At 47.0% G+C, this 16,093-nt stretch overlaps 1 long non-coding RNA gene across 1 annotated transcript; it reads right to left on the reverse strand.

Annotated features, from left to right (window-relative positions):
• Positions 1 to 285: 285 nt before the first annotated feature.
• On the reverse strand, positions 286 to 6,278 carry LOC131835366 (uncharacterized). Its single transcript, XR_009355155.1, has 3 exons — positions 6,155 to 6,278; positions 1,697 to 1,788; positions 286 to 384 (listed from the first exon to the last, which is right to left on the reverse strand). It is a non-coding gene; the product is annotated as an uncharacterized LOC131835366 (long non-coding RNA).
• Between the last annotated feature and the right edge of the window lie 9,815 nt (positions 6,279 to 16,093).

Here is a 16,093-nt window from a genome sequence, read left to right on the forward strand (position 1 = left end):
AAATGTGCATAACAGTTAACTCCGAGTGATTCTTATTTATTTTTTATTCAAATGTATTTTTCAAAATGTCCACAAAGAATTCACATTCCTTTTATAAGAGAAAAACACATTGTAAATACCTCTCTCAGGCAGAAAAATAACCATTTATGTAACGTTCTGATTTATAAAGTCTTTTTCAGACACATTCCGATTTCATTCTCTCAACAGCGCTGATGACAATTTCCATTTAAGCTTCAGAACACAAGCCTCAGGAGGTTGAGGAACTTTCTCAAGGACAAACGACTCCAAGCCCAAGCCGCCGAGCCAGAGTGGGAGCTGGTCTTTTCCCTTTGGTTGCCTCATGTGGTAGGTAGGATATGAGGTTCTTGGGATGAGGGACTGAGGCTGCAAAAGGAAATCAGGGGTAAGTTCAGGGAGAAAGCAAGGGAACAGCTAATCTCATAGGAGGTGAGGGTTTGGGGGCTGGTGCTTCAATAGCTGGGACATGAGACTTTGGGGTTTATTTCGTGGGCTCTGGGTGATTTCTGAGCTGAGTAGAGAGCATGCCTTCGGGAGGCTGGTCCTCTGGGGCTCCTGACAGCTGGGCTTGGCTCTGCCTGGCTCACTTCTCCAGCTGGAGACAATTAAAACCTGCTCCCCCAGGCTGTGCATGAGCCCATATATGTCTCCTCCTTTTCTGGGCCCAAGGTGGGCCTTCTTCCTTGGGGTTTAAATAAAGGGAGTGGCTCATGGTCCTGAGGCCAGCCTCCTCACACCAGAAGATTCAGGGCTCCTCCAGGAGCCAGGAGTTGCCCTCTGCTGGGGTGAGAGCTTCTGGGCTGAGGCAGGCCTGTGAACGCAATCTATGGGGAGAGCATTTGGAGGTGAAGACAGGAAGGTCAAATCAGAAGGATATTCTCTTTCAGGGCTGCTCATGATGTTTAGGACAGTCCCTCTTCCTTTGCTTCGTTAGAAATGAAAAAGACTAGCAAGGGGGGGGGGAATGGAAGGAGAAGTGGACCCCCGTGGAGGGCTCCCCGTGGAGGCTGAGGGGACCTCAGCTGGCTCCCCCCGTTCTCTGTTAGGGGTCAGCCTTGCTGGGATGAGGCTGATCTGTGCCTGCTCCATGATGTGCACCAGCTGGAAGGAGTCTGGAGTCTAGCTGATTGGGGAGGAAGATGAGAGGGTGTATTTTTTCTAGAGATTAAGAAAAAGTGGTGCGTTAGAACCAGCTCCCACCAGCCTGTGAGAGACCAGTTGTGAAATTTTCAAGAATCTCGTGAATCATCATGTTGGTAGCTTGAAATTGGTCAAAGTGGGAGTATTTACACCATGGAAATTGGCAAACATGACAAACCAGGGCTTCCCTGTGCCAGAGAGCTGGTTGTTAGTTGAGAAGGTGTACCCTTCACCTCATAGCTTGGGGTTTCCTACGTTCTTCTGGGGGAGAGGATGACAACAACGCCTGGCTTTGGTCTCCTTTCTATGATGTTATGATGGAAAGTGGGGTCTCCCTCGCCTGTGGCTTTCTCTGCTTTCCTTTTCCTATATCCGAGTCACAGAGGGTGGCTTGGCTGGAAAGGGACCTCCTATGTCCTCCATTCCTATGCTCTAGACCACGTGACAGCTAGTGGTCAAAGTGTCCTGGTGACAGCCCAGGACAAAGTAAGCTGCTCCAGAGATATTTATTCAAGGGGGACAAAGGGGTCAATGTCACCTGCTATAAGAATTGCATCACTTTCATGATTCTTATCAGCAGGGGGCGCTGCAGGACTAATGATGTGTCTCGAGTCACGTTTCTCTGACACTCTTTAAAAGAAAAAAACCCATTAATTTGAATGAATTAGAAAGGGGCTAACTGAATCAGTGATTTTTTTTTTAGATAAAGCATCAGTTTTTGGGGAAAAGAAATGTAGTGCTCAAGTGATCATAGTGGACATTGCTGTACCACTTTACAACATACAAAGAGCACGTGGCCTGCATGGCCTTGCCTAGTTCCGAAGAGGAGCCAGCCAGGCAGCTGGAAGGGCCACAGTGTAGCCAAATACATGTGTGTGCTCTGGAGTCAAAGCAGCTGGGCTTCGAATCCTGGCTCCTTCCATTGCCGACCCTCTGACTTGGGACAGGTCACCAAACCTTCCTATGCTTTGGGAAAAACACCCAGACTCAACCTCAGGGCTTGGTGTGAAATGACAGGGTGCCTTGCAGGTAAGAAGCACTCTGCAGATGTGATCTGAGCGTGAAGGAATCTCTCAAGGTCACATCACCCGTAAGGGCAAAGCCAGGACAGAAGTCTCACCTCTTTCAGCCTGGGGTCTCTGTCTCCGGCCAGTACCTGTCCCCCAGATGTCACTGCTGAAAACCTCCCAGGTGGGCTAATAATGCTCTACATTCCCACTGGAGTGCCTAGAAACTGCTTTCAAAAAGATTCCATCTTGGGGCGCCTGGGTGGTGCAGTGGGTTAAAGCCTTTGCCTTTGGCTCAGGTCATGGTTCCAGGGTCCTGGGATAGAGCCCCGTATCAGGTTCCCTGCTCAGCAGGGAGCCTGCTTCCCTTCTTCCCTCTCTGCCTGCCTCTCTGCCTACTTGTGATCTCTGTCTGTCAAATAAATAAAATCTTAAAAAAAAAAATTCCATCTTGAAATCCTATTTGGGCTATGAATTGGCTTAGTAGCTCACTTTTCTCAAAGAGCTCACAGCTCACTTCGGCCTGTCTTTCCCAGGTCTTAAGGCTTGAATCTGAGTGTTCAACATCAGGTGGGTCGACTGCCCCTGGGAGGTTGAAGCCTGGCTTGATGAACTTCAGGTGTCGTGAGATAGGAGTGGTGGGGAGTCATCCCATCTGAAGCTGGAAGGGGGCGTGCAGGCTGACTATGATTAGATTTGCTGATGTTTCTAGAAAAGCCAGGCCTCCAGGTTTTTATGTAAAATATCCCAGTTGAGAAATCTTGTCAACTCATTTTAAGTTTTATAAAACACAACAGCAAACATGTTTGTGGGCTGTACCTACTCGGAGGCTAACAGGTAATCATCACTGCATACAGTTTATGAGAAGCACTATATCATCTTGGGGGTGGGGTGAGGTCGTTGTAGTCCATGGCCAGTATTCCCAGGGGCGACAAGGGTAATCCCGCTTCAGTTTGGAGATTCTTGTCAAAAGCCAGTGTATTTTGCTCTATTGATCATTTTCTCCCTTCAGTTAAGCAGCAGTCTTTGCTCTTTCTGTAAAGAATCAATTCCTTGTCTAAGCACTGGATGCTTCTAGATGGAGAATTGGAATGCCTGGAATCTATTTGCAACCCTGTGGTGTGACTCTAGACAAGCTTCAGACCCTCCCCACACACTTGTAAGATCAACAAGGGCTTTTCTGCCCTCTCATCAGAACCTTGCTTAGAGAAGGAGACTCCACTTTCGAAGGCCCAGGCCGACAACCTCCTCATGGGTCTGTGTTAGATCCTCCCCACCCCCAGATTTTGAGTTCGTCTTTTCATTGCTCATTTGCTCTTCAACACTCAAGAATCCTTGGAACCATGTAACCCTGTGGTGTGGTCCATGCAGAGAGTAAAGGCAAGTCTCAACAAGCATGTCATTTCAGGTCCTTTGAGAAACAGATGTCAGTATGGAGTTAGGTATGCAAAAAAATGTCCTGAGGAGAACACCTGTGAAGGAGGAAGGGTGTGGGAGCCAGGATGGGTGAAGAGAGGCTTCTAGCAACAATGCAGGCCTGCTGCTTGCCAAAGGAGAGGGGAGATGAAGGAGGCTTGGGGAGGAAGAAATGAAGAGTAGACCACAGCTTCAAGAAAGTTATGGCCAGGCCTGGCCCGGCTCTCGTACCTCTGCTGTGCTCTGGGAGAGCAAGGCTTTAGTGGGAACGCTACAGGCATCCCAAAGGTGCCATGGCTGGGAGCTGTCAGCCGGCCACACCCTCACAGCGTGCTCTCTCTCAAGGGGCGATCTAAGCTATGCTCTCTTATGGCTGCCCCAATCAGCCAGATTTCCATGAGTCCATAAATGTGTGTTATTACTTATTTCAACACAAGAAGAGGGAGCAGAGTGGGGGTTTCAGAGTTAGTCCTAGGTTTGTGGCCCCATCACTGCGCTGGCTGTGACCTTAGGGCAAGGACCTAAACTTCTTCATCTGTTCATTGAAAACAGTGAAAGGATCGCTCCACGGAGTTGCCATGAGAATGAGGCTAGAATTCAGGGAAGGCGCTGAACACAGTGCCAAGTATCCGCAAGTGCTGGGTCAATGTTTTTCCTCTGGTGTGTACTTGGAGATGAAATACAGGCTAGCTGCTCCACCACCTTTGCTTTACTTTGATTTTTAAGAGTGTCATCTTCTAAAATGACATTGCTAGGGTGAGTCTGGTCATAGGGTCAAGGGAGACTGCATTTATGGACAACGGTCACTACAGGCAGTCTCCCACCTCCCTGTAAGTTCTACTTTTACACCTATGGTACAGATGAGCAAACAGAGGCCCAGAAAGGTCTTGGGGACCTGGTGGAGCCGGTGACTCAGATATGATGATCAGAGCGTTGTGTCGTCTCACTCCCCATGGTTTAAGAAGGGGCGGAGGATCCAATGAGAACCAACACTTACGGAGTCTGACTGGGGTAGCTGCAAAGATGTTGGGCCCTTTCACTAAGGGGCTCGGAGGGTGGTGCCGCTGAAGCTCTCTCAGTCTCTACAAAGGTCACCAGCCCTTGGCCTGTCTGGGAATGAGGCCGATGCAGAAATGGTTGGCTGGCTAATCCAACACCCATCTCAACTCTTTCTCTCGTAACTGTTCTGGAGGAGGCTGCTAACTCTCTGCAGCGCTGTTCCCCTTCTTCCCATTAGTAACACAACTCCCTCCTTTCTGGCGGGGCACATCGCTACGCAGACGCTGAATTTCCCAAGTTCCCTTGCGGCCAGTTGGACCATGTGACTAGATTCTGGCCAATCAGATATGAGCAGAAGGGATGCCGGGAGCGCAACCTCTGTATCCCGGCCTAGGAGGAAGCTCCTTGCACTTCTCTAATGCTTTCTCCCTGCCCAGAGGGGAAGGGCGACCTTACCGTAGGGGCCAGGGGAAAAAAACAAAAAAACAAAAAAACACCTTCGTAGCCACAGAGGGGCTGTGTGTCCTGTGACACTGACGTGTCAAACCAGTCGGAAGCAGAGATCAGCCGGGGACCTCGAGGGACAATTTGCTTCTCTAGATAAAAGAATCAGATATAGCTACTTCTTCTTTCTGCCTTGAATCCCTGTAGCTGGAGAAGCCCTCCTGGGACCCCAAAGACCAGTGGAACTGAAATGAAGAAAGAGGTTGGGTTCTTGATAACATTAATGAGCTGCGGCATAGTCACGCCATTGGCGCCTATTCTGGGCGACTTGTTACATGAGGGAGAAAAAGAAAAAAAAAAACAACAAAAAAACCCCCAAGCCTATCTCTGGACTTCTTATGTGAGGAAAATAAACCACCCTTGGCTGAAGCCTCCTTTAGCTGAATTTTATGTTATTACAGCCCCAAATGCCAAGACATCAGTAGAACTTGGTGTGACAGAGAGCCCAGATGTTGATGATGTCATCTGGCCCCATGAATAGCTGAGCCCGTGAGACTAGCCCTTGGACTTTTCAGTTAGGAGAGAAAGTGAGTTCTTTTCGTGCTTTAAAAGGTTGGATTTTGCGCTGTTCTGAATGGGAAGACTCCTGTGATCCTTATTGACGAAGAGCCAAGTGGGCTGACTGCATTTTCACCTCCTCTCAGTCCCTCCACTGAATTTTATGGTGGAAAATATGAGAAAACTTAAAGGAAGAGAGAAAAGCGGGAAGGAAGGAACAAAAAGGAAAGAAGAGCGGCAGTGAGACGTGAGCTACGTTAATAGAACGTGAGGATGCTTTGTTCAGAATCCTTACTCAGAAACCCGGGTCCTAGTTTCCCTCACTCAGGACGCTAGTTTCTGGTGCCTGGGACCTGCCCCTGACACCCTGGGAGCCCCCCTGACTGCAGGGGGTAGTGTGACTCAGTTTCCCATCCCAAGCAACCCAGCACCGTATTTCAGGAGCTTTTCATTCTCTTTTACTCTTCTTGAGGTACGGCATGGCCCATGCTAATTAATCCATGCCCTCAACCCAGGTGGTTGTTCTCCCAGGTCACCCGTAAATCCACGGGCCATAACCCTCTTGTACTTACTGATCTCCGGGGTTTTCATCACTCCTGAGAAGGCACCATTTAGTCCAATCTTGGTGCAGACCAGCATTAATAGGCAATTGCCACAGGGAGACAATACGGGAAGAAAAATGGCTAAAAATATACAGTGAATCACAGAAAATTACATCTCTTAAAACCTACAGTGTATTCCTATTGCCATAGCAACCCTGGGGCTAGTGAAGACAGAGCTGATTTATCGCAGGCTCTCCCCAGCACTCAATTCTGCCGGAAGCACCTCCAGCCTGTGGTGCAAGTCCCAAAGACGAGAGGGAGGGGGCCATCGCATGCCCAGTGTTTTCTCTGCTGTCTTTCCATCCCTTCCGGTGGTGTGGCTGTGCCGAGGAGACCTGAGTTCCTTCAGCACAGCCCTTGTTGTCTCCCAGCCCCTTTTCTGAGAGGAAGGTGACAAAAATGTCCTGCATTCTGCCCACACTGATGCCGGTGATGGCAGAAGGCTAGCGTTCTGAAGGGGTCAGTGTGCATGGGAGCCCTGAGGAAGCTGCAGATGCCAGGCCACCTGGGGTAGGACAAGAGGAGAGCAGTTTCTCTTGCCTTCTTTCTTTTCCTTTCCCCTTCCTCTCTGCCTCCCTCTCTCCCCAACCTCAACTTCCTGACTCTTCCGTATCTCCTAGTTCTTCAGTGGGTTTACTGTGAAGCGGACTGGCCTCCCATCAAGACCAGGACATGGGAGAAGGAATCTAGCCTTGACTTACAAAGTGAGTCTGGTGTTTAGAAAGTCGATGAAATGAGTGTTCATCAACCGTTTATTACTCCATTGGAACTCTAAATTGCACTGGCATATAATATGTGTTTCACTGTAATAGTGAAAATGACATTCTTGTGTGCGATTTCAACTTCCAACATTTGGGGAAATATTCTGGACCAGAGTTCTGGCACGTCCTCACTCAAAAATAGCCCTTTCTGGACATGTCGAAAGGACAAAGGAGACAGCTGGAGGGGGCTCCCACTGGCCAAATCTGGAACAATCTGAATTCTAGGGGAAAAAATATAGTGGTTTAAAATCTACTGAATAAAATAAGAACTATAAGTCCATACTGATACAAATAAATAAATGGAGGAAAGGGAAAGCCCTGTCATACAGTAAAATTTCAACTAATAAATATAGAAGAAATAATGGTACTAGAAAGTCATCATTTGGCAACTTTCAGAGCAATAATTGATTCAGGCAAGAACTAGCAATGGATGTGTAGTGGATAAAAGTTTGATGAGAAACAGTATATTTATACAATCTCTAAGTATCTCCTCATAAAATACTTATTGATTTTTAAAAAAAAAGTATATTGAGAGTGGAGAGGCTTGGCAGACCCCACCTGAACCAAGTGATCAAAGTTAACGTCACAAGGGACAAATAGGACAGATCAATATCCTGTTTCTCCTGAGGTGATGCGCTAAGAAGGACATAATATCAGCTCTGTGGTATTCCTGCCAAAAATGTACAACCTGAATCTCATTGTGAGGAAACATCAGACAGTCCCAGAATGATGGACAGTCTATTCTATTTCTTTAATGTCAGTGTCAAGAATGACAAAGACTCGGGAACTATCCTAATTGAGCGAACCTGAAGAGACGTGCAATGTGTAATCTGGGATTGGATTTCAGATCAAAAACATTTTTATCTTTTGATGTAAAGAACATTATTGGGAAAATTGATGAAATTTGAAAAAGACATGTAGTTTAGAGAATAGTATTTCGTCAATATTATTTTCCTGATTTTGATAAGGTATTGAGGTTATGAAAGGGAATGTCTTTTTCTTTTTTTTTTTTGTAAATGCATGCTCAAGTATTTAGAGATAAAGCGGCATCATATCTGCAACTTATCTGCAACTAGTTCAGAAAAGAAAATATATACAGAGAGAGAAAATGATAAGCAAATCAGATGAAGAGTATACAGGAATTCTTTGTCCTTTCTGTATTTTTCTGTAAAAAGTACTTTGTGCTTTTTTGTAGTCTGAAATGAGTTCAAAATAAAATGTAAAAAACAGCCCCATCTGCACACTCACAGTCCTTTTGAGTGAATTTTCTTCCCACTCTTTTCTTTCTTGCACTCTGTTACTACACCTTAGTATTTCAGTCCTCACAGCTCCCTGCATAAAATAGGAGAATCCTACTTTAATATGGGAGTATGAAGTGTGTGTGTGTGTGTGTGTGTGTGTGTGTGTGAAAGAGAGAGAGAGAGAGACCTCAGGGTGTCACAAAAGGCCAAACATAAAGCCAAGTTAAAGTATTTGTTCCAATGCCCAAACCAGACCAGTGAATGAAGTCAAAGTTTCCCTCAGGTTTCTGAGGGAAGGGAGGGTGTGTTTTCAGCAGGATGTACTGACCCAGCCTATTGAGAGCAGAGAGCCAAAGATGTGAGAAAGCCAGGACTGAGTTCATGTCCTCTTTCTCAACTCCTCCCTCTCTTATCTCTCCCTCCTCCTCTCTCTGTCTCTGTCTCTGTTTCTGTCTCTGTCTCTCTCTCTCTCTCTCTCTCACACACACACACACCCCTTTCCTCTTTTTTCCCTAGAATTGTTCTTGATTCTGGAGCCTTTTCTATCAGAGACAGAACACTTCTGCACAGGAGGTACTTTCTTCCTCTGGAACCACAGAATGAAGCTTAGTGGAAACGTTAACTTCAGCCTCAGCAGGTGGTGGAGTGGGGTGAGGTGAGGTGGGGTGTGGGAGGTGGTGTGAGGCCCAGAGCTCCATCCTCCTCCATTTGGCCTGGCCTGCCCAGAGCCTTGTATCCAGGTGCAAGGACCTGGCTTACAAGTCCCAAAGTGCTGACCCCATTGCCTACACATGGTTGCGATTGGAAAAGATTCCAAAGGAAGGTCTGCGGTATGCTACATTAAAATTCACTCCCCTACTTTCTCTAATAGCCGTTTACTTTAATTCACTCATCTCAATATCATGAACTGCAGCAAAGCAGAAAGTGGTTCTGCTATTTATAAATGATCCTGATCCAATAAAGTAATGTCTTGATTTCTTTCCAGTGGTCTAGGAACGATAACAGGAGAAGCCTAAAGTATGGTGGTTGGTGGGGTGGGGGATCAGAATTCTCCTCTCCCATGAAAGCAGCCATCTGTCCCACCCCCAGCTTTTTGAACACAGCCTTATGGTTGAAGGGAGTCACAGGAAACAATGGAGTCATTTTCAGTTCTGAAAAGATGATATTTGTCTCTATTCGCCAGCATCAGCCAGCTCTGTGTTGTACAAATCAAATAGGCACAAAGCTTCAGGCCAGACTGTGAAAAAGAAACTTTAAATATTAAAGAAATGACCAGCCCTTATCTGATCAGTTTAGAGTGAAAACAGACTTGAAGTCTGAACCCTTTTTAAAGAGGCCACAACGTACATTTCTGCAGAGAAGAGAGATCACGGCTGGGCCCAGAGTTCCATCCAGATTATAGCAGAGGCAAGGCCCATTTGCCTATATACTACCCCACAAATGTCTTTATTTCACAGGGACTATATCCCAAGTAGCAGCATCTTATTTATCAATCCGGAGGGAATCAGGCAACGAATGACTTGATATTAAATTTAGGCCAGCCCAGCACTTGGACAAACCTGTAAGAAGCTAAAGGACTAGCTCCCAGATGGGAATGGGTGTGACCAGAAAGTTCTCGTGCCATCCCAGTAATCATGAAGGCGGAGAGTCAGGGCTTTTCCCTGAGTGAGCGGCTGATCGCGCAGACCTCCAGAGCCCAAGGGCGTGAAAGGGATTTTGGTTTTCTCAAGGCCCCCATATCAAAACAAATGATTCACTCTGACATGGGAAATTCACTCTTTTCATGAGGCAACCTATACTTTCTTTTCTATTGACAGTCTGAGGAAGCGTCTGTAATTTCCTCATGAAGGTTCTCATGAAGACCTCAAAGCTCCTGTGGTACAGGCTTGGGAAAGAATTACTGTATTTAAGGAGCGAGGAATCTGCACAAGGAGAAACTGGTATCTTGGGGGAGCCCAGGGATAGATGTACTCCACAGCAGAGGGAGGAGCTGGGATGAAGTGCCCTTCTCTGGCACCGGGGGGGGGGGGGGGGGGGGGGAAGGGCCGTGGGGCAGGATCAGTGTTACTACTGTCTCGTGGGTCTGGGTTCTGCCGAAGATTCCATTTCCCTCATGCAACCCTGGTAATGGTCTCTTTTGGTTTATTGCTCTGAATTGCAGGAAACGGTTCACACTTGAGGGCACACTTGGGTCTTAATAATTTGCAACCCCATAGTGTTCTACTTCATTATGAAAGACCCTTGTAACCCTTTTGTCTTCATCGGGTTTATTGTAGTAGGTTAAGATGGAAGCAAATTCTTCGCCTCTCCTCCCTTCAAGAGGCAGACTCCATTTCCCTTTTCTTTGAATTTAGACTGACCCGGAGACTGGCTTTGATGTACAGAAAGGAATGGAAGTAACACTGTGTATCTTCTAAGGCTGGGTCTTAAAGATTTCAGTAGCTTCCAATTTTGTCCTACTTGGAAACAGTTGCCACGTAAGAGGCCTAGCTACCCTGAGACCTCCACGCTGTGAGGAAGCCCAAACTAACCATGTGGAGAGAGAAAGAGGCCATGCAGAGAAGTGCTGAGGTGCCAGACGTATTTATTATGTTCTTCTCAGACCTAATGCCCAGCCACCATGGGAAGGAAGCCAAGTGCCTGACCCCAGCATAGAACAGAAAAACCACTCAATATGGTCCTGTGTTTTGACCGACAGAAGCATAAGCAAATGTGATGGTTGGTTTTAGCCAGTAAGTTGTGGGGTGATTTTTTCATCTATTTAACATGAAACATACATATTCAAATCTAATGGAATTCGTGACCCATCCACCACCACCACCACATAGAAACAACAGGACCCATATGCATGAAACTTCTTTATGTCACTTAATTAGCAAAACTCCACTGAGCTGGGAGAAGATCTGAGAAAAATTTGAGGATTCCAGTTGTGGTCTATACAGTGTCAGATGGAAATAATATTTTTCTGAGAGCAATTCTTTTCTCTCATAGTCCTTTTTCTGTACTTACCCCATATTTCTTACCCTAACATTTTGGCCATTATATTACCCTGCTGTAATCCCATTATCCAGGGGTGTGTTCATTTTACCTTTAAATGACTGCAGAGAACACCATAATACTAACACTTGTAAACAAACTAGCTGTCCAACAAGAGGGGATTAGATAAATATAATTTATGGCACATCCAAATAATTTTTAAGAGCCCTTGAATTTATTAATATGGTAGATGTGTATAGATGTGTTGTAGATGCTAGATGAGTGTATCATAGACATATATTTTCGATATATGTTATAAAACAGAATAATCTTACTTAAAAACCTTATATATGGTATCTATTTATATACACCTAGAAAAGGATATGAGGATTTGCAGCCAGGTTGAGTAGGATATGGGGACCCTTCTCCTTTTGAGTTTCCTGAAATAAGTATGTATCTAACTTTTATACGTAATAAACCAGCACAAGAAGTTATTTAGGAGGTAGAAGTGGTGATGGACTGGCAGGAAGCAGGCCAGACCCCCCAGGGAAGTGGACTGGGGCTGAAATGACATTGTGACTTAGATTGAAATACCTGTGGTTTCTTGGGTCCCCCACTTGGTATTTGCTCTCCTGCGCCAGAAGCTGCCCCAGCCTGCCAACAAGAGGACCTCTATTAATAGCAGCTGAGATCGGACTCAGGCAGATTCTTAAGTGCGGCAGTCAGAATCATGGGTTATTGAGTGGCCTTGTCAGAACGTTATCATCAAATGGTATTTATTAAGCACTTTCTTGCTTTAATTTGTCAGGAAATAGGGTTCTCTTTCCCTTCATCACTAACAGAGGTGTTTCTCGGCAAGAGTATTTCTCTCTTCCAAAAATGGACCAGGACCTTCATTTCCCTGAAGCCATGTTACTGGGCAGAGTTCTACAGGGATAGGAAGTGCTGACTGAACCACAGAACACCAGCGAATGTGTGGTTGCTCTCTGGGACTTTCTGTCTGGCTCCCACTTCTCCTTCTGACATCCTGCCGGGAAATACAGTAGCAAAATCTGTGTGTCATGGACATCCATTGGCTGGTATCTCCTTCTCTCTCTCGCTTCTATCAGAAGCCCCGGCCTGCCTTTTTTCTCGGGAACGTCCTCCTCTTGTTCTGTATATGTGGTTGGGGTTGGAGCGACCATGTCTACTGGCTCCAGGTAGGGGCACATGATTCAGGCTTGGCCAATTGGCATGTTCCATTCTCCTGGCCATAGGTGAAAGGGCCACGAACAGGCACATGACTTAGGTCAGGCCACTGAGACTCAATTCTGGCACTTGCTGGAATTATGGAGAAAAGGGTGGGTTGTTTCTCTTCGGGTTGCCAAGCTGACAGATTGCAAGCCTGGAGCTGCTTGTGGGCACTTTTGCCATCTCATCGGCTAAGTCCGCCTGGGAGTAGAGACTACACAGAGGATAATGGAACTGAGAGAAGGAGAAAATCAGCTTTTTAACGCCATCTTTTTGGAAACCTGGATGACGCTATTCCAGAATTTGCTCCTGGATTTTTTAGTTGCAAGAGCTAAGGAAATCCTCTTTTCATTGTTCTCCTTCATGTAAGACAGTTGGAATTGGATTTCTTTCACAGAAAAAGTGGGACAAGGCAGGGCTCGGGGAAACCTCTGAGATTAGGAGAACAATAAGCTTCTAGGTTTATTTATTTATTTAAAAAGATTTTTCTTATTTATTTGACAGATGGAGATCACAAGTAGGCCCAGAGGCAGGCAGAGAGAGAGGAGGAAGCAGGCTCCTCACTGAGCAGAGAGCCCGACGCGGGGCTCGATCCCAGGACTCTGGGATCATGGAACACTAAGTTTCTATTTTGCACACTACCTTGCAGCTTTCGGGGCACACTCACACATAATCACAGTGGAATGTCGCCGTGCCCTCGTGAAGGAGGCAGAGGCTTTCTTGTTATTTCCACTTTACAGAAGAGGAAACTGAGGCTCAGAGAAGTTTGCTGACCTCAGTAGATGCCTGGGGCCGAGGAATGCTGAGCCAGGGAGCACAGCCCAGCTCTCTCCACCACGAGGGAGAAGCTCCTGAAGAGGAATCAGATTTGGTGGGCAGACGGGAGGCAGGGAGGGGCTTCAGAGAACATATTCCTTAGGGGCAGTGACTGCCTCTGCTCCTTATGCTTCTCTCACGGAGGCCTGACACAGCCCTAAATACGGAAGAACAACAAAACGAATATTTACGGCCTGCCACGTGCCCGGCATTGTCTAAGCAAGCACTTTCCTTGGATTATTCAGCTCCTTTGCTCTTCCCGACACATATGTGAGGAAGATAATATCGCCATCACCACCGTTTACTACGATGAAGTGACTAAAACTCAGAAAAGACAAAGAAGGGGCTGGGATCCAGAGCTCTTGTCCTCCCTCTCCATCACTGGACTGAATTGGTCCTCAGCAAGAAAAATGTGGATGCAGTCGACACCTCCTGGTTGGCCTTTGGGCCTTTCGGTTGGAATTGAGAAGTTGTGGTTCTAGATTTTTCCCTCCAATCCTACTTCTCCTCTCCTGACTCTGGGGCTGAATTCTGTCCAACTCCACGGGGACACAGTCCCCACGGGTACTCTACCCTCTCAAGCCGGCTCTGCCCTCCTGGCTTGCACAGCAGCAGCAAAGCCGTCACACATTTCCAAACGACTCGTGAAACTTCCGAGCTTCGGATTTTCTGGCTCCTGCTGGTGCTCCGAAGCCCAGTGTGGCACAGTTGGAGGACAAGGGGAAGGAGTGGGCGGCAGGAGTGAGGCCCTGAGCCCCGCAGGTCCTCAGAAGGCTTCTCTCTTTGTCTCTTCCCACCCCACCCCTGCTGGCTCCCTCTCCATCCTGAAGGGACAGGAATACAGCTCATTATCTATTTGTTCTCTAAAAGTGCTGCCTTCAGTGTTCAAATCACCTCAGGGCCCAGAGCACACAATTTTAAAACAATTAAAAGATATAAAACACAAGATCGGCAGTGACGATACCTTTTAAAAATCAGCAGTAAAATGCCAGTGTGAGGAGCCCTGGCTCACCCTGGGGCTTCGTGGGTCACTTGAGGGGGCTCTGGCAACGGCACGGGCAGGGAGTGAATTTTCTACAACCTCTCTCTGAGCTGTGTGCTTCCAAAGCTGAGACGCTTCAGCCACCTTCCTTCAGACTCTCCCGTCTGAGGCTTTATGACTCAGCTCAGGCCAGCATCGACTCGCTCATTTCCTTCCTGTGAGTGCTGTGGAAGCTTGTAGGAGGCCTGCGGTGTCTGACAAGGAACACAGGGGCAGGCCAGCTCTACGTGTCTGCGTGGGGGTGGCCTTGGCTGTTGTGTGTCACTGCCTGGGCCTTAGCCTATAGATGGTGACCAAATAATAATATATATATATATTTAAAGATGTTATTTATTTATTTGACAGAGAGAGAGAATACAGGCAAGGGAAACAGCAGGCAGAGGGAGAAGCAGGAAGCTGAGCAAGGAGCCCAATGCAGGACTCGATCCCAGGATGCTGGGATCATGATCTGAGGTGAAGGTAGACGCTTAACCAACTGAGCACCCAGACGCCCCCCCCCCCCCAATAATATTGATAATAACAATATTAATGATGAGAGCTGGGCTGGATGGAGTCTTCTGCTCTGTGAAGAGAGTTACTAAAGTTTCTCCAGCTTTGAAAGATGTGTTTAGAACCCGAAAGGAGAAAACCAGCCCAGAGCTACCATGTTATCCAGGCTGTAAGAGAACCTGGGAAAAAGAAAACCCCAGTGGAAGTCATCTGACCTTGAATGGAGGTTGAGGTGCGGCTGGGGCACGGGCCATGAGAAACAGAATTGATGGTCACTGTAGACTGGTTTGCCTGAAGAAGGAGCAGTGAACCGAGATCTGGAGGATCTGAACTTTGCTCCTAGCTTCCGGTATGGCCTTGGGCAAGTCGCTTTACTTCCTTGCTCTGGACTTTGCTTTCCACACAGTAAAAAAAAGAGGCAGGCCCCATGATCCCCTTATAAAGCTTCATTATAGGTTTCTGATGCTCAGGATTCAACTAATCATTGGCAAATATTTATTGACCATTTTCTATCTGCCAGGTACCCCTAGAGATCCCTCAGGACAAATAACATTTTCTAATTTTTCAGTATCCCACAGGTTTCTCTTCTGATGGCCACAGCCCAGCCACCTGTCCCAGACCAGGGGGTGGTGGTGGTGGGGTGGGAAGGTGGCAATAAGCATCTTTTGACTCAATTACTCCTTTACTGATCACTTACCTTCCCTGCCTTCCGTGTGGGTGGTTGCCTCTAATAGCTTTTCCATTTGACCTCCATGCAACCACATTTTGTGGGATTCCCTGAGCACTACCCCACCTAAAAAGCAGCCCTGGCCTCTCTCTGGGCATTAATGAGGTTTCCTTTCCAGTCTCATGCTGACCTACTACTATCTTTCATCCTGCCGAGCGTCCCCCTGGCTGCATTCATTTCTCTCTCTGCCCCGGTTTATTCAGCTGAGTTCTCCTTGGCTCTGCAGGCTATCTGTCACAGGAGGCTGTCACAGCCCCATTGGAAGTCACTTTATCTTTCCCTCTGCCCTATTCCAGAGTGAACATGCGCATTTGGCGTTTCAGCCCTGGAAATTCTCTGGCCCGCTTTGCTCGGCCTAAAATGGAAACCTCAGTGGCTTTGCAGAAAAATGCCACTTTCTCCTGCAACCTAAATTCCACAGTTCTTTGTTGAGCGTTTATGATACGCCTCATTGTTATGCCCTTGAAGGGCTTCCGATATTGGGGGTGAAATAAAACAGACACGAGTCGGATACAATCTGAACCCAGCAAAGCACAGTCATGTTGTCAGAGTCAACACGAGGGGCCAAAATGTGTGGTAGTAGAAGACCACCTCGGACACGCACCGAGCACCAACGCACATTCTCCT

Source organism: Mustela lutreola, chromosome 7 (assembly GCF_030435805.1).
Source record: "Mustela lutreola isolate mMusLut2 chromosome 7, mMusLut2.pri, whole genome shotgun sequence".
Taxonomy (NCBI): domain Eukaryota; kingdom Metazoa; phylum Chordata; class Mammalia; order Carnivora; family Mustelidae; genus Mustela; species Mustela lutreola.